Below are 26,782 nucleotides of genomic sequence, written 5' to 3'. Positions count from 1 at the left end.
ATATGCCTGAAAAATTTACAAGTCTGAACTAGATGAACGACTGGCCGACGATTGCCGTCTGCCTTGCCGAAGCTCTCTCTGATATTTGCCGGAACGATCTGCAGCCTTTGCCGTCGACCAGGAGCAATTGAAGACACGTCTTGACTCGAGGAAGAACTTTTGAATAATGATATTGATGACAAAATACTTCTTGAACTTTCAAATCCTGAATGAGGAGTGAAGAGACTGGGTACTCGCTGGCTAGTTAAAGCCCAATCTCAAAAAAAAAAAAAAAAAAAAAAAAAAAAAAAAAAAAAAAAAAAAAAAAAAAAAATTTTTTTTTTTTTTTTTTTTTTTTTTTTTTTTTTTTTTTTTTTTTTTTTTTTTTTTGAGATTGGGCTTTAAAAGCGCTGGTGAGATCTGGGATCCTCACTGTATTGGCAAGCAGTCACCAGCCCTGGAGAGCCTCTACAGTCATTTCGTTACGATGGATTTTGAATAATGATATTGATGACAAAATACTTCTTGAACTTTCAAATCCTGAATGAGGAGTGAAGAGACTGGGTACTCGCTGGCTCGTTTAAACCCAATCTCAAAAAAAAAAAAAAAAAAAAAAAAAAAAAAAAAAAAAAAAAAAAAAAAAAAAAAAAAAAAAAAAAAAAAAAATTTTTTTTTTTTTTTTTTTTTTTTTTTTTTTTTTTTTTTTTTGAGATTGGGCTTTAAAAGCGCTGGTGAGATCTGGGATCCTCACTGTATTGGCAAGCAGTCACCAGGCCTGGAGAGCCTCTACAGTCATCTCGTTACGATGGATAAATCTACAGCTGAATAGGATTGTGCGCAGGGACCGCTGCCGCTGCTACTCTCTATCTTATACCTTTTGCATGTGTGTGCTCCTTTTCAACATTATCTGCGACTAGCCTGGCCAACTGGAAGCGGATAATGTCTTTCTCTTTGCATGTCTCTTTGCTTGCTGCGCAAATTGAGTTTTCGGATGAAACAATCCTATTCAGCTGTGGACGTCTGTCGTAACGAGATTAGCTTTTTTTTCAGGTCCGGACCCGATGGAATGTTCCAGCCATGAGATGACAGAAGAAGCGTTGCCTTAAAGAATTCGAGAGAAATTGGAGATAATCGAGAGAAATAGCTGAATTAAAAAAAATCGAGAGAAATTGGAGTAAATCGAGAGAAATAGCTGAATTAAAAAAAATCGAGAGAAATAGCTGAATTAAAAAAAATCGAGAGAAATAGCTGAATTAAAAACTCTAATGTTTCATTAGAGAGGGAGACTCTGCGGTCCAGCGGAGAGAGGGAGGATGGTGACATCACGACGATGTCATCGAGAAGAGCATGTTCCCGTAGGGGCTTCGGCCCAACGAGAAAACCCGTAGTCGCTACGGCGGCTATGATGCACATATTGCAGGTCGGAGTTGCATTAGCAATACCGAGGTAGCGTTCCCGTAGGGGTTTCGGCCCAACGAGAGAACCCGTAGTCGCTACGGCGGCTATGATGCACATATTGCAGGTCGGAGTTGCTTTGGCAATACCGAGGTAGCGTTTCCGTAGTGGCTTCGGCAGCTATGAGGAGAGCTTATTTTTTTCAGGTCCAGACCAGCAGGTAAGTATTTTTTTTTCAGGTGGAGACGACCCGATGGAATGTTCCAGCCATGAGATGACAGAAGAAGCGTTGCCTTAAAGAATTCGAGAGAAATTGGAGATAATCGAGAGAAATAGCTGAATTAAAAAAAATCGAGAGAAATAGCTGAATTAAAAAAAATCGAGAGAAATAGCTGAATTAAAAACTCTAATGTTTCATTAGAGAGGGAGACTCTGCGGTCCAGCGGAGAGAGGGAGGATGGTGACATCACGACGATGTCATCGAGAAGAGCATGTTCCCGTAGGGGCTTCGGCCCAACGAGAAAACCCGTAGTCGCTACGGCGGCTATGATGCACATATTGCAGGTCGGAGTTGCTTTGGCAATACCGAGGTAGCGTTTCCGTAGGGGTTTTGCACCCCCCTATGAGATATTTTTTTGGAGCTTATGTGTTGATCATGACCCTATCCATGGATAGAATGTTTAAGATTTAGATTAGATTTAGATTTAGTTTTAGTTTTAGATTTAGTTTTAGTTTTAGGTTTAGATTTAGTTTTAGGTTTAGATTTAGATTTAGATTTAGATTTAGTTTTAGATTTAGATTTAGTTTTAGATTTAGTTTTAGATTAGTTTTAAGTTGGATGATGGTACCTCATCCCCCTCACTAGTGTGGATCTAGTGAATTTTTTTTGCCGTTTGGATGACCTTGAAAATGGACTTTGAAAATTTTGCGTTGTTTAGAATTAGTTTTAGATTTACAATTAGTTTTAAGTTGGATGATGGTACCCCCCATCATCCCCTCACTAGTGTGGATCTAGTGAATTTTTTTTGCCGTTTGGATGACCTTGAAAATAGACTTTGAAAAATCTAAACACAACTTTAAAAAATTTTTTAGCTTCAAAAAAAAAAAAAAAAAAAAAAAAAAAAAAAAAAAAAAAAAAAAAAAAAAAAAAAAAAAAAAAAAAAAAATTTTTTTTTTTTTTTTTTTTTTTTTTTTTTTTTTTTTTTTTTTTTTTTTTTTTTTTTTTTTGAAGCTGCTATTTAAAACCATGCGTAGAGTCTTGAGAATCTCAGTTCATCAGAATTTTTTGGAGCTGTCAAAACTTGCAAATTTCTTGGAGCTGTCACACCTTGCCAATTTCTTGGAACCAGCCTCTTTAAAAGTCGCTTGTGATTGGTTCAAATTTTTGAGCAGCGAGTATAAAAGGCGCTCACACACAGTTGAAAATCACTCGTTGCTGCTCCAGCATCCGGAGATAAAGTCTGAAAAAACTCTTAGCTTGACTTGATCACAACCCAAAGACCTGTGGAAATTGGACGACTGAATAGCATCATGGCCAGCAATCATCCATACATTTCAACTGATGAGGACAATAGTGAATTTACAGCCACAATGGCTCGAGTGCAAGCCAATGCTCGTGACCAAAATGAAGAGGACACTGAAATTATTTCACTATTCTCGCCACCCATGACTCCTACTCCTGTGGATCCACCCGTTTCGACAGAGTCTACGGAGAGGATACACGATTCCAGCCAACATGGCACGTGGCGAAGAATGTCTGAGCGTCCAAGAAATTCAAACTCTGATGCCTCTGGCTGGAAGCGTCCCAGAGATTTCTATACGCCTCGTCATCGTCCGACAAAGTTCTCATGCACACCTCGTAGATTGGATTTTTCTAGACAGTCTGCCTTCCAACGCTATCCTTCGAGAGGGAGGGAGACGCCTCGTGCTCAGCCACCACCCAAATACTACCGTTACCAACACAGAAATGCGTTTGCAGTCCTGTGCTTGCGCTCGGATGGATTTACAATCACCAATGGTTATGTGTGCAAGTCGGGCGACGGATCCATTCCGAAGCAGGAGCTCTTTGATAAACTGTCGAGCCTAAACGCAACGACCCTCGTCTTACCAGACGACACGACACGGAAATTATGGAGCGACATCCTGAGCAGGTGGCCGAAATATCATCCAGCCCACGATATAAAGATTGTGACTCTGGATACTTTGCCTGAGCCACCCATCGGAATGTGCGAGTCTTGCGGTCGAGAAGAGTGTCACCGTTGGATTGCAGTAGTGGGTGGTATTTCACGCTACCTGAATATGTACTTTAAACCAATATATCATTGATGCTGTAAATCATTTTGAATAGATTAATAAAAAATGTTGTATTGAACAATGTCTCATCCTTGTGAATAATGTAAAAAAAAAAAAAAAAAAAAAAAAAAAAAAAAAAAAAAAAAAAAAAAAAAAAAAAAAAAAAAAAAAAAAATTTTTTTTTTTTTTTTTTTTTTTTTTTTTTTTTTTTTTTTTTTTTTTTTGACATTGTAGTTTAAAGCCAGACGTTTAGTCTTATGATCTCAGACTCGTCAGAATTTCTTGAGGCCATCCAACTTGCAACTTTAGAATTTCTTGGGACTTGCAACTTTGGAATTTCTTGGGGCTCGCAACTTTGGAATTTCTTGGGACTCGCAACTTTAGAATTTGTTAGAGGTCTCAACTTTAAAATTTCTTGGAACTCAGAACGTTAGATAATACTTACTCAAGTTCCAACGTCAATAGCTTCGTTAAAAAAAAAAAAAAAAAAAAAAAAAAAAAAAAAAAAAAAAAAAAAAAAAAAAAAAAAAAATTTTTTTTTTTTTTTTTTTTTTTTTTTTTTTTTTTTTTTTTTTTTTTTTTTTTTTTTTTTTTTTTTTTTTTTTGACGTTGTAGTTTAAAGCCAGACGTTTAGTCTTATGATCTCAGACTCGTCAGAATTTCTTGAAGCCCTCCAACTTGAAACTTTAGAATTTCTGGGGCCTCGCAACTTTAGAATTTCTTGAAGCCCTCCAACTTGCAACTTTAGAATTTCTTGGGACTTGCAACTTTGGAATTTCTTGGGGCTCGCAACTTTGGAATTTCTTGGGACTCGCAACTTTAGAATTTGTTAGAGGTCTCAACTTTAAAATTTCTTGGAACTCAGAACGTTAGATAATACTTACTCAAGTTCCAACGTCAATAGCTTCGTTAAAAAAAAAAAAAAAAAAAAAAAAAAAAAAAAAAAAAAAAAAAAAAAAAAAAAAAAAAAAAAATTTTTTTTTTTTTTTTTTTTTTTTTTTTTTTTTTTTTTTTTTTTTTTTTTTTTTTTTTTTTTTTTTTTTTTTTTTTTTGACGTTGTAGTTTAAAGCCAGACGTTTAGTCTTATGATCTCAGACTCGTCAGAATTTCTTGAAGCCCTCCAACTTGAAACTTTAGAATTTCTGGGGCCTCGCAACTTTAGAATTTCTTGGGGCTCGCAACTTTGGAATTTCTTGGGACTCAGAACGTTAGATAATACTTACTCAAGTTCCAACGTCAATAGCTTCGTTAAAAAAAAAAAAAAAAAAAAAAAAAAAAAAAAAAAAAAAAAAAAAAAAAAAAAAAAAAATTTTTTTTTTTTTTTTTTTTTTTTTTTTTTTTTTTTTTTTTTTTTTTTTTTTTTTTTTTTTTTTTTTTTTTTTTTTTTTAAATTAGGATTTATAATGTAGGGTTTGTCCACACAATTCACATTATTGATGTACTCTTTGATTTGAAAGCTCACTGAAAGAATGGTCATGCCACACCCAAACTGTTTTAAAACTCGACGGGGTCTACACACTTTATGGAAGGACCGGATATCCTAATCACAGGATGTGATGCGTCATATCCCCTTTGAACAGTATATATAAGAAGCAGCTCTCCAGAGCCAAACCATATTCCTCTCGCTTCAACTCTAGCCATCATGACCCAGCAATCTCACATTTGTGGATTTGTTCATCTCCACGGCTACGTGATCAACCAACAGTTTTACGTGCGAGAACTCTCTGCTCTCTCGGTGAGGAACGAGGAACCACCGATCCGTGTCGGCTTCTCCATCGACTCTGCACCGCAAAGCCACCTCGATCTGTTGTCAGCTGAATTTGTCTACGCCAACGTACATGGACTTTGCTTGATAAGTCGACCTCACGAATCTGTGCAGCCACAATCTAACGTCCGAACCATCCTGCAAAATATCTACCTACAGCTCCTGAAAGCCTATCCAGGGGGCAACCGCCTGGCGTTTAAAGGTTGTGATGCGACTGCTAAACTCTTACAAGAGCTCGACATACCCTCCGTCAATCTGGGGACCTGGGGTTGCCCACGATTTGACCTCCTCCCATTCGATGCTGAAAAGTCGTGTGGATTTCATTCGAGATCCATGAGAAACAATTGTGGCAACGTCAAACTGTGTGCTCTCAGAAATTGGTTGGCCCACGACTGTGACGTGATGTAAAGCGTTTTTTTGAACACGCACGGTTTTTCCATCTCTTTTTCCAAAAAAGGGATGGGTAAAAAAATGGGGAAACGCTCTCGGTCTAGAGAGACTGTTTCCCCATTTTTTTACAACACGGGTCGTGCCAAGCTTGAACAAATGATTCTTCGATTGTCTACGCGATCCATCTGCTGCTTGCGCTCTGATGGATTGACAATCACCAATGGCTATGTGTGCAAGTCTGGCGAGGGATCCATTGCGAACCAAGTGCTCTTTGATAAACTGTCAAACATGAATGCAACGACCCTCGTCTTACCAGACGACACGACACAGAAATTATGGAGCGACATCCTGAGCACGTGGCCGAAATATCATCCAGCCCACGATATAAAGACTGTGACTCTGGATACTTTGCCTGAATATGTACTTTAAACCAATATATCATGGATGCTGTAATGCTGTAAATCATTTTGAATAGATTAATAAAAAAAGTTGTATTGAACAATGTCTCATCCTTTCGAATAATGTAAAAAAAAAAAAAAAAAAAAAAAAAAAAAAAAAAAAAAAAAAAAAAAAAAAAAAAAAAAAATTTTTTTTTTTTTTTTTTTTTTTTTTTTTTTTTTTTTTTTTTTTCGAATAATGTATGAAAGAGCCAGTATCGAGGCTTTACGATCTTCACTCATCTCGATTTCTTGGAGCAAACATTTCTTTTTTCTGCATTGTCTTTAAGAATGGAGATGAGGATGAATGTGGATGAGGATGAATGTCCAATCTGTTGTACTTCTTTTAAATTGCTAAAACCAATTTATGAAACTCCCTGCAAACACTTGTTCCACAGGCCATGTCTCGATCTATGGTTGAAGGTCCGTGTACGTCAGACTTGCCCCGTGTGCCGCAAAAAAATATCGAGAGATTTGTGTGAAACAACTTACTACCACAGAAAAACATTTAATGTGCCTACGCAATGTCAAATTGATTTTTACGACAAAGAGCTGTATAATGCGAAATTTGAATTCAGAGAATGCATTTTAAAAATTGAACACTGCCTGGAGAGTGTGAAACCATTGCTTCAGGAAGACGAATCCCTATTTCGATCGATTTGTGGACTAGGCGAACAATTCTATGAATCGTCCGGTTGGGCGCATTACAACCTTCTTGATATTGTAACACTACTCGGAAATCTAACAAGTAAATACAGGAGTGATGGAATAAACATGCAAAGCCAACGTCCAGACGAACGTTACAAAATCGACTTTTATCGAAATTGCATACCTCCTAAGCGAAAAATCTTCAGAGACGTCGTTTTAAAACTCCAACTTGATATTGAGAAAGTGCTAACATTGAGTGAGGAGAGCAACGTCCTCCATCGCGAGATAAAAGACGATTTTAAACGGTTTACAGAATCATACGCGTTGGCAAACGAGAGTCTGCACCGAATTGAAGGAGCCATGGAGGCCCTCAAGAATGAGAAGTTGCAAATGTTGCAGGATGAAAAAATTTGAAAACTCTCTGATTTGAAAACTCTCTAGACTCTCTGATTTGAAAACTCTCTAAACTCTCTGATTTAAAAACTCTCTGAAATTCTAAATTACATTGTTTAAAAAAAAAAAAAAAAAAAAAAAAAAAAAAAAAAAAAAAAAAAAAAAAAAAAAAAAAAAAAAAAAAAAAAAAAAAAATATTTCTTTTTTTTTTTTTTTTTTTTTTTTTTTTTTTTTTTTTTTTTACGACAGTCTTATAAACGCAAGTCGGTAGGTCCTCACATCACATTAAACTTGTAACGATTTGATTCTGATCCACGAGTCCTGTTAAGCCTTCAACAATGTGGTTCAAGTTGCATTTGGATTCCAGCGATTCTCTTTCTCTATCTGGAGTTGTGGGAAAGGATGGATGTATCTATTGGCGTCTGGTCGAAGTGGGTGTACTATGTAAAATGAATAGACCCTATAGATTGCACAAAATCCGATGCATTGTACGTAATATTGTTAAGGGTGAAGACGTTTTACCCGAGGTATCTTTATACCATTCTATTCTAAAGAGATGCAAGTTGGTTAATACAGACACTGTGATTATCATTTTGAAATGGTGGAAGCGAGAGATGCTTGACAAGTTTTTGTTCGCGATACAGGAAGCCAAATTTAAAACAACGCTACAAATCACAAAGGGTTGTAAATTTTTCAAGAGTTGTATTGCAATGTATCCCAGTCCTGAGGGTGCTGCATTCTACGAATGGATCGCATCGTTTATTCAACATGTGCAACGGGAAAAAATCATCCTTAAAGATATTAATGTTCCTTCGACTAGTACTGCGAATGTCGCCAATCAAGTTTTGAATGAAGACTCGATCATTACGGAGCCAGAGGATACGCAAGATTCGGCGTTAGCAATTTCACCGTTTGCTGATGAAATGACACCCAATACCAATGACGTACCTCACACTGCTGATGAAATACCTTCGTTGGAAGTGTATGAAATGCCTCAGACTGAGAACGAAATGCCTCGAGTGGCTGCGTATGAAACGGTATCCCATGCACCTGAAATACCTCAAAGGGTGGATCAATCTTTTCCAAACAAACCCGAGTCTGAAAATGATGCTGGTTCAAGTGATCAATCGGTTGTCGAGGTGGATAAAGCATTGTTTAACCGACTTCGTCTATTGCTTTCAACCAACACAAACCTGGAATTTCAAAAGAATCATTTGGAGCAAGGACTTTTACAGATGAACGAGAGATTGAAAATGTTAAACGTTGAAATTTTGAGAGTTGTAGGACTCTTGACAAAAGAGCCTGATGCATAAAATTGGTTAGCTCCTAAAATCAGTAGCGTAAAAAAAAAAAAAAAAAAAAAAAAAAAAAAAAAAAAAAAAAAAAAAAAAAAAAAAAAAAAAAAAAAAAAAAAAAATTTTTTTTTTTTTTTTTTTTTTTTTTTTTTTTTTTTTTTTTTTTTTTTTTTTTTTTTTTTGATTCTGTTATTTAAGTCGAGGTGTGCTTGTATAGAAAGATCAATTCAGATCTGCCTGTATAGAAAGATGAATTCGTCCCTGATTGAAAGCTCTGCAACCATGTGGATAAGATTGTATAAGGATCACTCTTCAACTCCCATGTCATGTGTTGTGGGAAAGGATGGAATTCTTTATTGGCGAGTGGTAGATGTTGGTTTTCTGTGTCAAATGAGCAAACCCTACGATTTGCAAAGGTCTAGTTACGTCATCACCAGATCTGTGATGGGTGCAGACATTTTATCAGAAGGATTAGCCCAACATTCTGTTAGTAGTAGATGTAGACTAATCAATACTTCAACGGCATTGGAGATTATAAAATCGAAAAGTTCAACAATGTATGACTATTTTTTATACATCTTAAAGATTGAAAAATTTAATGTGACCTACGAACACGTGAAATTTGGTAAATTGTACAGTGATTGTCATGTGCTGAAACCTCATCCCGCCGGCGTAACATTTGAAAGTTGGTTAGAACAGTTTATAGAGAGTGCACGTGATAATAGAATGATAATGGACGACTCTGGAGAGATGAATATACCTTCCAATAGTGGCATGGAATCTGAGAATCAAGTTTGGAAAGATGATTTGAATGATGGCTCACAACTTGTGAGGCCTGAAAATTCTCGAGACGTGATTCGAGCAAACCCAACTGTTGGTGAGGAAAGGAGTCTAGCAACTGCTGCTGAGGAAAGGACTCTAGCGACGGCGGCGGATGAAATGTCACGAGAGGCTCAAACACCTAAAGTGATTCTTACCATCGATGAAACAACTCAAACGACAGACGAAATGTCTCAAACTGTTGACAAGGACCCGGTGGAGGAAAACTTTTTTAAGCAGCTCCAACAGTTGTACAAGGAATACAATACATTGAAACAACAAAAGCAATTTGTTGAGCAAGCACTTCAAAGCGTCAATGTTGGAAAACAGAATGTAGACACTGACATTTTCGAAACTCTAAAAAAATTTGTTGAAAGCAACCAACCATAGATAAATATAACATGTGTTCTTAAGCCCAAAGTCCTCACTTATTTCAAGCTCACACATTAGCTACGTTAAAAAAAAAAAAAAAAAAAAAAAAAAAAAAAAAAAAAAAAAAAAAAAAAAAAAAAAAAAAAAAAAAAAAATTTTTTTTTTTTTTTTTTTTTTTTTTTTTTTTTTTTTTTTTTTTTTTTTTTTTTTTTTTTTTTTTTTTTTTTTTTTTTAAAGCTAGCATAAAGCAAGTGTCCAATCTTGATTTTGAATTGTTCAAGATTTGTGACCATGGCCAACTTTAACACAGACTACTACATTAACGTTGTATTTGCAACCCAATGGGAATACTATAATGACGGAGATTTTTTACCAACAAAGATTCCTTGGGAAATTACCTTTAGCAGCAAACTCAATCCCAAAGAAACATTTGTCATGATTCCATCTCCTCAATCCGTCAAGACTATGGGTTTGGTTTACCTATATGATTCTGATGAATCGTTTGCTCCAAGATATTACGAGAATGTGGAATATGTTCAAGTTAATTTGGGTCAAATACACTCGTTTCTGACCCAGCTGGCCGCTAGAAAAATATCTGAAACAGATTCATGGATCGCTAAAATTTTGCATTCTTGGGATTTACCATCTAAAACCATCGGGGTTATACACGAGGATACCTTTATGTTTTTAAAAAAATACTTTTCAAACGTTGTGCTTCTACCCAATCCTGATGAACCGGAAAATTTTAGTGTAGATGATTGCGACGTGCCAAGTGAATTCGGAGACGCGAAATTTGTAGAAAATCTTATGGAGCTTCTGGAGAAACAGGAGACACCCAAAGCAAAACCACCCGCTTTGGCACGAATTGGAAGAAGAAAAACTCGAAACGGATCGATTCGAAAAAGTAAACGACTGGTGGAATTAAAACAAAAGTTGAGCCGTTGTTCAATAGTGTAAAAAAAAAAAAAAAAAAAAAAAAAAAAAAAAAAAAAAAATTTTTTTTTTTTTTTTTTTTTTTTTTTTTTTTTTTTTTTTTTTTTTTTTTTTTTTTTTTTTTTTTTTTTTTTTTTTCGTATGGATGTATAAAGCGTTGCCTATCAACCATGATAAAGTCAGTTCTTCAAGAAATCATCCACTGAGTCAAATGCCAAATCTAACCCAGCTTGTTAAACAATTTCAAAATCTATGAGACATTTCAATGGTTCGAAATCATCTATAGGATCAAGCTTGTTGAGTCATTGCACAACTCTTACCAAGAAATTTCTACCCAAAACAATTCAAGATAGATTGCGCCAAGCTTGATTCCCGTGTGCGAAAAACCTTTTGGAAGCAAAACACCCCCTGACGTCATCTGTTAAATAGACTCGCCCACTAAACGGATGCACATCCTGCTTTTCGGCTATAAAAGCAGAGGCACCGCGAGAGAAACTTCACTTTCGACTCAAGAGATCGAAAAGCCTTTCAACTCGTGTCAAACCATGGATGTGTTTCCGAATACCCTGAGCTCTTCACTCCGTTCTCTTAGCCTGGAGGATAACTTGGATGCTTTTGAACATGCTGCCAAGATGGGACGAGTCACCGCATTCATAGCATTTCAGGAGCAAGAGAATTATAGAATGTTTTACTCGATACTTGGATTAAAGTGGATAGAGAAAAAAAAAGCAATTCAAAATTTCCTGCGGTGTGTGTCGGAGGCGCGGCACTGTTCGCCGAGTAAGCCGCAATGGGACAAGGTAGTCCGTAAACTGATCAAAAACCCACACAGAAACAACTTGAAAAATTCAGACCAACGGCTGGGATTCAGAATGGACAATATGTTTATTGTAAAATTTGGATTTACGTTTGGATTTAGGACCGTGCAGAGTGGAACGAAGCACGTCTACCAGACCTCAGACGCACCCCTCCAACTGTACGTGCTCTCTAGTCGGGTCCAAAAGCCTTGGACGGTGCGAAAGAGCTTAAAGCCAACGGACCAGTTTAAATATGACCTCTTTGTGTTTCAGCCATGGAAACGCTATAGTATTCCAGAAAATGTCGAGTATGTGGTGATGACGGTACAGAAAACAATCTTCACCTTGGACATTGTCCAGAGAGACTGCCCGGTGACGGAGGGATATGATTACCGAGACCACCGGGAATTTGAGCCCCAGCCTTACAAATTGCCGCCTCCCACACCCGTGCCCATGCTGGAGGAGGCACCTCCGGCAAAGAGATCTCGATTGGGTCCGCCAGCTGAAAAGACTCGAATAAATCCGCCGCCACCGCCTCCGGTGTTTCATCCCGAGCCAATGGAACCCTTAGCATTCATAGAGCCCATCAGTTGGCCACCTGCGCCAGAATTCACGATGCCTGGTCCACCTGCGCCAGAATTCACGATGCCTGGTCCACCTGCGCCAGAATTCACGATGCCTGGTCCACCTGCGCCAAAAGTCACGATGCCTGATCCACCAGTGCCAGAGCCTACGATGCCTGATCCACCAGTGCCAAAATTCACGATGCCTGATCCACCAGCGCCAGAATTCCTGATGCCTGGACCATCTGAGCCAAAATTCACGATGCCTGATCCACCAGCGCCAGAATTCATGATGCCTGGTCCATCTGAGCCAGTCCTTTTCGAGTCGCCTCCCTCCCTGGGGGCGAGTCAAACGGAGGAAGTGACTCTGTTGGAAGATTTCTTCCAACCAGACATGGAGGGCACACTCTTTGAGCAAATGATGCTCAACTTAGAGGAAAAAAACGAAAAAAACGACTACAACAGCGTCATAAGGGAATTACAAGAAACTTGCGAGGTGTATGAATGGCCCACGACACGAGACATGCCCACGCTGGACAATCTAGTGCCTGCGATACATCCGACGTCAGAGACGTGCCAGGAAGACGATCCAGACGTGCCTCTGGATTTGACAACAAGCCGAAAGACTGGATCCTACAGCAATCGGCCAGCAATCAAGTTTATCGAGCCGTTAAACTTGAGCGTGCGTAATGTAACTGGTTGTTAAATGTTAAATGTAAAGAATAATTGAATGTAAACTTGAATCAATAAATGTGTTTTGTTTTTAAAATAGTGTTGTGTGATTTAAAAAAAAAAAAAAAAAAAAAAAAAAAAAAAAAAAAAAAAAAAAAAAAAAAAAATACAACATTGAAATGTGTTGTATTTGACAGTTGAGGTCGTGAAATCTAATTCCGAGATGCAAAAAATTGAATTACGTTCCAGGTAATTTTTTTACTTTGGGCGATTATTGATTATACAATTTTAATTAAAGTTTGAGTCTTGAGAAATCTTGTTTAACTTTAGACAATATTATTTTTAATTACAAAAAAAAAAAAAAAAAAAAAAAAAAAAAAAAAAAAAAAAAAAAAAAAAAAAAAAAAAAAAAAAAAATTTTTTTTTTTTTTTTTTTTTTTTTTTTTTTTTTTTTTTTTTTTTTTTTTTTTTTTTTTTTTTTTTTTTTTTTTTTTTTTAAAGCTATATAAGTTCGAGTCTTTGCAAACATCAAAATCAAGTTCTACACATCCAAGGATTGTTCTACTTCTCCAGCCGGACCTTGCTCGACCATGGATGATATTCAAAACACTGTTGCAATTTTCGAACCAGAAAGTTTTACTAATGAGCAGCAGTATGCAACTTCTACATGGTTATTTTATAAGGAATTGACTCTTGCTCAAAACAACCCACATTTAACACATGAGACTCTGGTGATTCGTATTTTAAAAAGATTGGCAGAAGAAAATTTCAAATTGTCATGGACTGCAATACAAGAATCCATCAAACAGGGGCAATGTTTGATGGATGCTGAATTGCATAAAATGTTGCAAGATCTTTGGAAGCAGAGGAAAAAGACTCAGAATGCTGAAGACCAGCATTGCGTTGAACGAGTGCTGGGAAGAGATTATGTTAGATTAACGGATTTGTCAAGGATAGCAACCTGTTTCAATCGCTTCGTCAAGGACAAGAGGCAGTTGTGGATATTTTTTGCCGTCGACGGATTCTTGGGAGATGATTTAAAATCATATGTGGATGCCTTTAAATTTGGACCGGACGACATTAAAGGGAAGCATATAAGAGCAGTTCGGCAATTGTATCGAGATTTTGATGGCATTGCGAATCCCAAACATATGAAAGAGATTTTGGAGGGTGTATTCCAAGGAAAAGGAAGTATTTATTCAAACTTTTACTTGGAACAAATTGGAAAAGATCTCGTAGATGTCGCAAGCTGGCGGTTGGATTCACATGAAAAATGGAAAAAGAAAAATGGAGAAGGTGAAAGAGGAGATTGCAGCAACAAGCAACCTGGCGATGGTGGAGAAAAAGGTCACCGCAAAAAAATTAAAGTTAAGCATGTCGAAGAAGAGGATGTAACAGAAGGTGAGAGAGGAGATTGCAGCAACAAGCGACCTGGCGATGGTGGAGAAAAAGGCCACCGCAAAAAAATTAAAGTTAAGCGTGTCGAAGAAGAGGATGTAACAGAAGGTGAGAGAGGAGATTGTAGCAACAAGCGACCTGGCGATGGTGGAGAAAAAGGCCACCGCAAAAAAATTAAAGTTAAGCGTGTCGAAGAAAATGAAGTAACAACAGAAGAGGATAAATAATAATAATTAAAAAAAAAAAAAAAAAAAAAAAAAAAAAAAAAAAAAAAAAAAAAAAAAAAAAAAAAAAAAAAAAAAAAAAAAAATTTTTTTTTTTTTTTTTTTTTTTTTTTTTTTTTTTTTTTTTTTTTTTTTTTTTTTTTTTTTTTTTAAAGGCTGTTTAAAAGTTCGCCACGAGTGAATGTTCAACACTTGTTTGAAAGCAAGAGCAAAACCAGCCATTCCTATATTCTCAAGTATCAATATGAAAAGCAAATTAACCACGTCTTATGGACTTGTCGTAAAGACATCAACCGACAAAATTGTTCTTTTGCGCCGAAAAGTTCCATACTGTGTACAGGATTTTTATCATTACCTACATAAAAAGAAGATACCGTACGAGAGTAATCAAAAAATTGTACACGAATGGTTTGAAAAGAAAATTCTTGTAAATTTGCCGCAACATGATGTTATAGATTATCAACGCTATAAAAATGACGAGATATTTGAGGACGTGTATGATTTTCCTCATGGTCAACTCCCATATTCAGTCAAAAGACACGAAAAGATAAACACTATCAGTTTATTTAGAGCCGCCTATCGAGAGTTTGAAGAAGAAACTGGATTTCATTTTGATATTCCAAAATCTGAAATTGAAAATCTTCCAATGGTACATTTAACATTTAGAGGATTGAATGGCGTTGTGTATGAGCAACATTATTTCTTGATAGAAAATGTGAAGCATTTGAAGAGACACTCCTATTTTAATTCATTTACATCATCCTATGCTGCTGATAAACAAATAAAATCTTGGACTGATGATCGCCTCATATATCATGGTCAAGTGGTGTCCATGAATAAGGCATTTAAACAGTTGATGAAACAACAAGACATTAAATCAGATTTAAAACAATTGTTGTGTTTGAAAAGTCTGGACATGCAAAATATTCTGAATGAATTGCAAGTGGATCGTGAGAAAAATAATCGTAAAGCGTTTGATTCAATAGAGATTCAAACAACACTGTAAAAAAAAAAAAAAAAAAAAAAAAAAAAAAAAAAAAAAAAAAAAAAAAAAAAAAAAAAAAAAAAAAAAAAAAAAAAATTTTTTTTTTTTTTTTTTTTTTTTTTTTTTTTTTTTTTTTTTTTTTTTTTTTTTTTTTTTTTTTTTTTTTTACAGTGTTGTATTTAAGCTGAACGATCAAGCTAACGAAACATTTCCATTTAAAAATGTTTGACTTGCTGCGAGCCAAGGAGATTGTCGCTGATCACTATTATAGCACATTGCGATACATTGAATCTGACAGGTTGGCGGCATTCATTGATCGTTGGTTGAATCTACTCGAAATGTATTCTCAAGAAAAGGATTTTGTTTCATTCGATCCCAAAATTCCAATATTGAATCGTTTGGTTTCCAAAGCAGTCGGTGTGCTCATTGTGCCCTTCCCCAATACCATGAAAGGCTCCATGAAAGGCGTCAGTGTCTTCCCCATGTATCCTTTTCGGATTTGTAAAAAACATGGGACGGTATGCAGTCGAGATGGTTTGGATGTGCTCATCATGTATTTGGAAATGACTGGAATTGAGCGAATTGGATTTCTAAAGATGAGTTATACAGACAAAATCATTTCCACGCTCCAAGAGAAATGTTCAAATTTGAAAATTTATGGTTCCAGTTCATTCGGCGCGTTCAAGTTGGTGTGTGCCCAAATGGCTAAGCTGTCGACGTAATGTAATTTAAAATGTCGACCAAGTTTTTCTTTTCCAATGGATACGATATGACAACGGGTGCTTCCTTCATCCAATCTAGTAAATAACGATAGTGAAAAATGTCATATTTTCGATGATTATCCAAACGAATAGCCGGGATATACGTTTCCAATGATTCCGTGGGCTCGTACGAAAATACACCATTTTTGTCAATCAACACGTACCAGTTTTGTGGGAATATGCGTACGACCCTAAATTCGTTCCACGAATACACGAGGGCATAATGATTGTGATGCGGTCGACCCGGAATCGGATCTAAATGGAACAATAATAACAATAGACAAAGAATGGTAAAGAGAAAATACATCTTGTTCTTGATTTTGATCGTGACCATCATCAATTTGTTTTACAAACCATTTTTGAACGAGTCTCCTGTGGCCCATTTATTGCAAGGTCCGTGGATATCCACCGTCAACGCGTTCGCCTGTCCTTTATACGGTTTCAAATGTCCCACGGACGAAGCCTGTGACTGTCATCAAATCTGCGGAAATGGAGAGTACGTCTCCTTTCAGGTGATGGAGGGGGAATCCATATATTTAATGGATCAGAAACTGGTACCGGGAACGTATTGCTTACCCAAAGGAGTGGGTGACTGCAATCAAACAACATCGCATCACGTATTCTCGTCATCTGGCTGGACCTGTATTCCGAGAAACAAATCCATTTTTCAAAATCCGTGTTACAGTGATGATGCTCGAGACAACAGTAAAAATGTGCTGTGGGACCATTTAAAAAACAAACCAGCGGAAAATATTGAAAATGCATACGAAACTTTGTCTGATGGAAAAACGTTACGTTTCCGATGCAAATGTGATTCTCCCGACGCCCGTGGGCACGCGATGGTAAACACTTTACCTTTTACGTGTTCAGTTGATTATTGCATTCAAGACATTCCAAATCCTTTACCCATGATGAAGTTTATCGGTAACAAATGCGAGTGCGGACCTTATTTACACGAAAAAGATGAAACATCTCGTTGTGTGGTGGAACGCTCGCGGGTGGAGCAAAACGTTTTTACCGGACGCGTCAATTGCATGACAAACTTTAGTTGGAAAAAGAAACCCATTTTTTGTCCATTTGATGAAGAGGCGTTGAGTTTTCGCGTACCTGTGAAATCTGGAAATTCTCCTCTAGATTTTGTGTCAATGGCCATTCAATAGACAAGGATAATTAAAGAACATGTCTTGTAAGCGTACCCAGCCTAGCGAGTATTACGATTTAAAAATGTTGAAAGCGCAAAACTTGCGTTTGGATCGCCTCGTAGATTCCGTTGCCGTGAGAAACGAGTATCGCATCAGCAAATTCAAAATCAAAAGCCACGTTTTAAAAGACTTTTACACAGTACCGAGAGAGTTGGTACGAGAGTTTAAACCAGAAGCCATTGCTCACGTAAAAAATATACAAACGGGACTGGTGGACTATGGTTTTCTATACAATATTATTGATGATCGCGATCGGTGCTCCCATGCAGTGTATATTAAATACAATGATTTTTCATTAATAGAGAAGAATGCATTGCCCGAAATTGAAGAGATTGCCAAAGAATTTTATCCAAAGGAAACGGATCACTTTGATGCCACGTGCTTGTATCTGCTGATATTTTATGCGTTGTTGGTCAATCGTCATGCCAACTGGCTCACAATTGATTATGTAACAAACTGCAACATGAATCACCAATATGCTGCTCATATGGATTGGTTAAACTACAACAAGACTCAATGCTCAGCGTGAAAAAAAAAAAAAAAAAAAAAAAAAAAAAAAAAAAAAAAAAAAAAAATTTTTTTTTTTTTTTTTTTTTTTTTTTTTTTTTTTTTTTTTTTTTTTTTTTTTTTTTTTTTTTTTTTTTACATTGTAGTTTAAAGCCAGGCGTTGAGTTTTGATAATCTCAGTCTCGTCAGAATTTCTTGGAGCCATCAACTCGCAACTTTAGAATTTATTGAATATATGACGTGTCACAAGCTCGATACAACTCAATAATACATAAAGCATAATTCTGTTAATATGCTATACACCATTCTACCTGGAGAATGCTTCATTTGCAGTGACCGAATATGTTTGCTGGATTATAACGTGAGCACTTGGAAGTGTTGTCGACATACGGTTCACCAAAGGTGTTATGATTTGTGGAATGTTATGTATAAGACATGTCCGCACTGCAAACCGGCCAATTCTTCAAATAATAGATTGATTCATCTCCGGAATGAACGCTTTCATGGACAAAAAATTAGTGCTTTTGAAATGATACGGGACTTGAGTCTAGATTCCATCGAAGTACAAAGAATAATTGATAAGGACTTGGTAAACAGGAGGATTTTAAATTGGATGCCTTCATTTGTTCGGTCGTACTTACTAGAAGCATACACCCAACGCTACTGGCATGATTTTTCAGAAAATTTTGAAACAATTTCTAAAAATTGGGATTCGAATATGTGGGAATACAATTCTTCACTCGAGATGAAGGACATGTTGGTCAAAAATTTGAAAACAAATTAAACACATTTTTCATAAGACTTGCAAAATTGTGTCAATAAATTCTTGTTTAAAAAAAAAAAAAAAAAAAAAAAAAAAAAAAAAAAAAAAAAAAAAAAAAAAAAAAAAAAAGTATGAAGCAATAATATAAATAATCTCATCGCATATAAATAATCTCATCGCATTGGAATTTTTTGAAGCTCTGACAACTTGATGAAGAATGATATCGACTGATGATGAAGACGATTGGATGAATGAAGACAATTTCGATAACAGATGGTCTTACTCCGACGATTGGATGAATGAAGACGATTTCGATAACAGTTGGTCTTCCTCCTCCGACGAAGACGACTCGGTTGAATTAGATTACGAACGTTCTCCTTCTGGAGACGAAAACGACTTGGACCTCGTGATCTTACCTCTGCCTACCAGACTCTTTCCCGCTAGGCAATTTACATCACATCCGATGCCATCACCCACGGCGAGCATTTTTCTAGCAATTAAAGCTGTAATAATGTATAAAGTAACGGAAAGCTACAAGAACAGATGTGAGTATCGGAGTTACACGCGAAGCTACTGGAATATTTTTTTTGAAAACTTGAGAACAATTTCTAAAGGTTTGGTTTCGATTATTTGGAAATGTAATTCTTTAATTGAGATTAAAAACACGTTGGTCGAAAATTTGAAAAAGGATTGTTCAATTTGCTTAGATACCATTAAACCATATGAGGTTGTAAATGAAACTGGATGCAAACACATCTTTCATAAGACTTGCTTACAAAAATGGATGTTGATAAAAAACTCTTGTCCATTTTGCCGAAGGAGATTAAAAACAAAACACATTTAAAAAAAAAAAAAAAAAAAAAAAAAAAAAAAAAAAAAAAAAAAAAAAAAAAAAAAATTTTTTTTTTTTTTTTTTTTTTTTTTTTTTTTTTTTTTTTTTTTTTTTTTTTTTTTTTTTTTTTTTTTTTTACAATGTAGTATTAAGCCAAACACTAAAACTATATAATCTCATCGCATTGGAATTTTTTGAAGCTCTGACAACTTGCTCTTTTTGCTTGATAATTTTAATGAAGAAAATCTGTGTCTGACGATTTGGATTACGGATGGTCCTCTGACAAATTGACTTGGTTGAATTGGATCTCGTGATATTTACCTCGGCATCATCTACCACACTCATTCCATTGGGTCTTCTCTTGTGGTAATCCGTATCACGTCCAATGCCATTATCCGCAACAAACATGTTTCAAGCAATGAAAAGAGTATTAAAATGTAAAACTAGGAAAAGTAACAGGTGCACATGTAACTATCAGAGTTACACCCAAAGCTACTGGTTTGATTTTTTTAAAAGCTTTGGAACAATTTCTAAAGATTGGGATTCGAATATGTGGAAATACAATTCTTCACTTGAGAAGAAAGACATGGCGGTCGAAAATTTGAAAACTGATTGTTCAATTTGTTTGGCTACCTATAAACCACATGACGTTGCAAATAAGACTGGATGCAATCACATTTTCCATAAGGCTTGTTTATACAATTGGATGCTGATAAATAATTTTTGTCCAATTTGCCGAAAAAGTTTGCAATCACCATACCTTTGAAAAAAAAAAAAAAAAAAAAAAAAAAAAAAAAAAAAAAAAAAAAAAAAAAAAAAAAAAAAAATTTTTTTTTTTTTTTTTTTTTTTTTTTTTTTTTTGACGTTGTAGTTTAAAGCTATACGTTTAGTCTTATGATCTCAGACTCGTCAGAATTTCTTGAAGCCCTCCAACTTGCAAGTTTAGAATTTCTGGGGCCTCGCAACTTTAGAATTTCTCGGAGCTCGCAACTTTAGAATTTCTTGGAACTCACAACTTTAGAATTTCTTGGAACTCACAACTTTAGAATTTCTTGGAACTCACAACTTTAGAATTTCATGGAGCTCACAACTTTAGAATTTCTTGGAACTCACAACTTTAGAATTTCATGGAGCTCGCAACTCTAGAATTTCATGAAGCTCGCAACTCTAGAATTTCATGAAGCTCGCAACTCTAGAATTTCATGAAGCTCGCAACTCTAGAATTTCATGGAGCTCGCAACTTTAGAATTTCTCGGAGCTCACTTACTCAAGTTCAAACGTCAATAGCTTTGCTAAAAAAAAAAAAAAAAAAAAAAAAAAAAAAAAAAAAAAAAAAAAAAAAAAAAAAAAAATTTTTTTTTTTTTTTTTTTTTTTTTTTTTTTTTTTTTTTTTTTTTTTTTTTTTTTTTTTTTGACGTTGTAGTCTAAAGCTATACGTTTAGTCTTATGATCTCAGACTCGTCAGAATTTCTTGAAGCCCTCCAACTTGCAAGTTTAGAATTTCTAGGGCCTCGCAACTTTAGAATTTCTCGGAGCTCGCAACTTTAGAATTTCTTGGAACTCACAACTTTAGAATTTCTTGGAACTCACAACTTTAGAATTTCATGGAGCTCGCAACTCTAGAATTTCATGGAGCTCGCAACTGTAGAATTTCTCGGAGCTCACTTACTCAAGTTCAAACGTCAATAGCTTTGCTAAAAAAAAAAAAAAAAAAAAAAAAAAAAAAAAAAAAAAAAAAAAAAAAAAAAAAAAAAAAAAATTTTTTTTTTTTTTTTTTTTTTTTTTTTTTTTTTTTTTTTTTTTTTTTTTTTTTTTTTTTTTTTTTTTTTTGTAATCGCCTTTTAAATACTAGAGGCTCGAGGCTTGCTCACGTCAAAGAATGCTGTACTCGATCCGCTGGGAGAAGGTGGTTTCCGTCTTTAACAAGAAAAGCTATGAACCTCACATTATTCAAGTCAAAACCACGTTTTTGGATGAGTCTGGACAAATTAACCAAGTCACTCGAAAATATGAGGAATGGATAGGTGTTTGTACAAACCACATTGACAAGGTGGTGGAATCCATTCGAGAAAATTTTCCAAATTGTCCCGTCCGACATGTTAGTTTGGGATCTACTCGCAAGATTTTACCCTATTTTGAATCGCGATTGCATTCTGGAAAACTGGATTCTCCCACCAAACCCTTTTACAAGGTGTTTGTCAAAAATGTTTCGGTGGCTGATGTGGGAAGGCTCTTGTCCAAGTACAAATTGAGTTATTACGAAAAAGATGATTGGTTGGTTCGGCTGTACATTGATCTTTGCTTCAAATACAATTCTGCCGGATTTTTTTACAAATGGTACACCGTGTCTCATCAGTCTGAGTGGTTATTGGAATCGTTTCAGATGCATCCGGAACAAACACAGTCTCCCGATTGGACCATTGGAGCGTTTGATTTGGAAACGGTGCCGATGGACGGGACCGATCATATTCCAAACGGAATGGACCCATCGGACGAAATTGTCATGATTAGCTTGTACAAATGGAATAAGCGGGACGGTGTGCGCAAATGGCTATTGTATCGTTTGCCTTGTGAGATGGAGGGCCTTTCCATGGAAGACACAATCGCCTACACCTCCGAACGACACATGCTGAACGATTTTCACGTGTTTATTCAAGACTGTCACGTTTTAACGGGTTACAACATTACTGGATTTGACATTCCGTGTGTGTTTGCACGCTTGCTGTGGCTAAAAATGTACAAAATCTTGAAACTGTACACTTCCCAACTCGTGGGCACGACCACCGTAGCCACGTTTCAAAACAAGTTGGTGTTGGATTTGTATCAGTATTTTCTCGTCTTTTCAAAATACGATTTACCAGGATTGAAATTGGATGATGTGGCGCGAGCAAAGCTCGGTGAAACCAAAGTACCCATCCATTCAACGGGTCTTTGGTCTTGGTATACCCATCCCAATGTGACTCCTTCCCTCGTTCTCTCCAATCAGGCGGAGGAGTGTTTCAAGATTTTACAACCGCGTCGTTTGCTCCAGCATCAATTTGGAACGTTCAAAGACTATGTGCGTTATTGTTTAAAGGATTCCTTTCTAGTGTACAAGCTCTTTACCAAAGAAATGGTCTTGTCGTTTCTAGTGGAACGAGCCAATTTCACGGCTTGGGATGCCGGGCGTGCGTTGTACATGGGTAATTCAAGCTTTTTGTTGGAACTGTTCAAAACGTATGGCTCACGATTGGGCTATTTTTTCAACAGCAAGTTTATGAAGAGTCCCATCGATCCCAAAAAATACAATGCGTTGATGGTAACCAACGCCAAAACCTATCAGGGAGCGTTAAATTATTGCATTCCTCAAACGGCTTACGAGGACGTGGCCGAAATGGATTTTGTGAGCATGTACCCGAGCGCCCTTCTCAATTGCAATCTCTGTTACAGCACCTGCACCATTTTGACGAGAGAAGAATGGTTGGCCTCCCCCAACACCCAAACCATGTTGGCCATTCCGTACAAGATTCATGGAGACGAGGATTTTGAAAAAAATGTAAACGTCGAGCATTTTCGATATCCATCTTACGAGTCGGAATCGTTCGTCATGGTCATCAACCCCCACACCAAGGGTTTCCTGCCTTGTATCGTGAAGCATTTTATCAATTTACGCAAATCACACCAGCGCCAATACAAGGAGACCAAGGATATTTATCATCACAATGTCCAACTGTGCATCAAAATTTTGATAAATTCCCTCTACGGCATCATGGGCAACAAACAGTCGTGTCTGTCGTACTTGCCCATTGCCATGATTATCGTCACACTCGCACGCTATCAATTGCTGGGGTCGTATCACTACTGCAAGCGTTTGGGATATCGCGTGTGTTATGCCGACACCGATAGCTTGATGGTGGAAAAATGGCCACACGACCATTGCGAAAGCATCAATGCTTTTTTAAACTTGCCTCACGTGGAGCTCAAATATGAGAAACGCATTAAACGCTTGCTGGTCTTATCCAGAAAACGCTACATTTACGAATCGGTGCAGGGACAAGTGGTGGCCAAATGTTTTCAGAAACGGGTGAATGAACTCGTTGAATTCATGACAGCCTTGGTGTTGGAAAATGTGTGGAATTTCATCTACTCGACCCGTTCAACTCCTATGGCCATACAAGATGTGCCAGAAAATGCCGTATCCAACGCTTGGTTGGAGGAGGGTCTCTCCTTGGAAAGTCGTGGATGGTTACTGTGGGTCGAATTGATTCAAAAGGCTTGTTACAAATGCAGAGATCCGACGAAATACTCCATCATCAAGAAAACAAAACACGTGAGCGAGTACAAATCCCAAAATTGCGCCGCTTACCGCATGTTGGAAAGGTACCCAGAAAAGGCAAACGATTACATTGAATACACGTATTCTCGAGCAGATGTGAGCGAAAAACATTGCCGATCGTTTATCATGGACGCGCGAGAATGTAAATGGGTGGATTATGCGCAAATGTTTATCAACACCAAAAAGACATTTTGCATTTTGTTAAACATGGCCTTTTGGAAAAGATCAAAGACGCCTATAGAAGAATGTGACATGGTCATGAATACATTGAAATGGAAACAATTGATGCATGCCGAATTGTTGTATTGGCACGCTCGAAAACAAAATATCGTCATGCTGGTGGAAAAGGGAATAAAATACACATTCAGTGTCAACAATCATGTGGTTGATAAAAAAGTGCGTATCACACGAAAATTGCAGCCGGACGAGTGGGATGATGGACCCACTACCAGCCACCCATCTAAAAACACATTACCCATCAAAAATAAAATTCTGGAGAAGAAACAATCTGCCACACTTTCAAAGAAAAGCAAATGTGAATCCAAACGTTCTGCCACACCCAAGAAAAAACGAGCACTGGAAGCATCTGCCACTCCCAAGGAAAAACGAAAATGTGAGAAATCTGAATCCACTGCTCCCAAGAAGAAAAAAAAATATCCAATGGATTCGACAAAGGCCACTGTTAAACATGCAAATTCAGAATCGAGCAAAAAAGATAAATAAAGATGAATTCACATAGACAATGCCTCATTAATATCGAAAAGGAAAAAGCATGTCGGGCCAGAGATAGGGCCGAGACAAGCATGAGATATCTCAAATATTTTTTGTCAAACTTGCTTGCAAAATTTAACAAAGATGAAATACAATATATCGTTTTGAAAAGAGAAATTGATGTCGTTCATTCATTAACTATGGAGTTTCACAATTCCATGGTCAACACGGAAATGCATGTATTTAATCACCCAATTATAAATAACCAATTGCCAATTGACAAAGAAAAATAAGTTTTTCTCTATGCACACATTATTGGAAAAAAAAAAAAAAAAAAAAAAAAAAAAAAAAAAAAAAAAAAAAAAAAAAAAAAAAAAAAATTTTTTTTTTTTTTTTTTTTTTTTTTTTTTTTTTTTTTTTTTTTTTTTTTTTTTTTAAATCTGTATCTAGTCATGCCTTGAAATGACTTGTCTTGAGCTCTTGTTAGTTTTGATTAAACAAGATGAGTGAATTGATTGAAGACCACTTAGAATGTCAGATTAATGTGTACCGTGAAAGTATGTATCGTGACCGAAGACACCTCAGTAATGATGCAGTAAGCATTATGGATGATATTACACAGATTATAAATATGTTAGATCGGACTGATGTTCGTTTTAATATTTTGCAGAATCATCTGAAAAAATATAAAGAGTCATACACTGAGTTGAACAAAACTCTTGAAGCTATCGAAGTAGCATTGGCTCTACTCGAAGGAATTTCAAAATCATCCACTCCATGTGATGAAGTTGAACCGGCGAGAGATGACAGCGAACGAGAAAAAGAATAACTAGAAACAAGTTTAAAAAAAAAAAAAAAAAAAAAAAAAAAAAAAAAAAAAAAAAAAAAAAAAAAAAAAAAAAAGTTTTTTTTTTTTTTTTTTTTTTTTTTTTTTTTTTTTTTTTTTTTTTTTTTTGACGTTGTGGTTTAAAGCTAGACGTCTTATGATCTCAGACTCGTCAGAATTTCTTGAAGCCCTCAACTCGCAACTTTAGAATTTCTTGAAGGTCCCAACCTTAGACAACATTGGTTCAAGCTCAAACATTAATTACGATGAAAAAATTTAATCTAGGTTGTTAGGTTCCTGTTTTTTCAATCAATCAAGAAACGCATCCAATATGGTAACCCAAAAGGACTTGGTGAAAAGTTTGGAAAGTGTTCATAAAGACGCTTATTATAACAAGCTCTTTAGTGATTTGAATAATCTTTTAAAAGGCATACCTGATCTAGAAAATAACTTTAAAACCCAACAAAGTATTTTCAACTCTGCAAATTTCCGTACATTAGAACAATGGAGAGAATTATATAAATACTTGAAATCTGAAAATTGCAAAGTCTCACATTTTAAAATTTTTTCACATTTATTGGATCCCTTAAATCACCTGATTAAAGAATATAATAACATTACAAAGTTCCCTTCAAGCGAAGCTAAAGTAGAATTGGTTCTTGACATAATTTTTGAAATTGGTATAAAGTGCAAAAATTTCACAGTTAAGGAGAAAAAAGAAATTGCAGAATGGATGGTCTATTGCCTCCAGCCAATCAAGACCTACATTGAAACAATTTCCAACTTGTACCGAACGAGGTTGGACTGCTACGTACTTCAACGAAGATCAGCCATGCAGTTTCTTGTAGAAGATTATGCTCAATTTCCCGTTGGAGATGCGATTTTATTGAATGAATTGGAAAAAAGTAATATAAAGGAGAGTATTGAAATACTTGATGATATAATTAAAGACTATCGAGATATATCCGATTCAAGTGATTGTGAGAGTGACTATGAAAGTGCTGGTGTATCTCGAATGCCTCATTCTCATTCGTGGTGGTGTAAGTAGCCGTTTATTTTTCAAACTTCAATGATATTGTTAAAAAAAAAAAAAAAAAAAAAAAAAAAAAAAAAAAAAAAAAAAAAAATTTTTTTTTTTTTTTTTTTTTTTTTTTTTTTTTTTTTTTTTTTTTTTTTTTTTTTTTTTTTTTTTTAACGTTGTAGGTTAAGAGCAAGCGTTGAGTCTCGATGATCTCAGACTCGTCAGAATTTCTTGAAGCCATCGACTTTAGAATCTCTTGAATCTTGGAACTCGCTACTTTAGAATTTGTTGAAGGCCTCAACTTTAGAATTTCTTGCAGCTCTCAAACACTCTGAAATCTATGGATGACCTCACCAAAGAATTGTTGGCCGACTTGCCGACTGAATGCCCGCCCGATGATTCGACTGAAAATGAAATGTTTGAAGCGTTTGATTTTTATGATTGGATGACCACACTCGCTTCCACAGTTTTGACGGAAAAGAAAACA

The sequence above is a fragment of the Parasteatoda tepidariorum genome, chromosome 2 (genome assembly GCF_982258835.1).
Source record: "Parasteatoda tepidariorum strain Cologne lab strain chromosome 2, Ptep-v5.0, whole genome shotgun sequence".
Lineage (NCBI taxonomy): Eukaryota > Metazoa > Arthropoda > Arachnida > Araneae > Theridiidae > Parasteatoda > Parasteatoda tepidariorum.
This window is presented reverse-complemented; position numbering follows the sequence as displayed.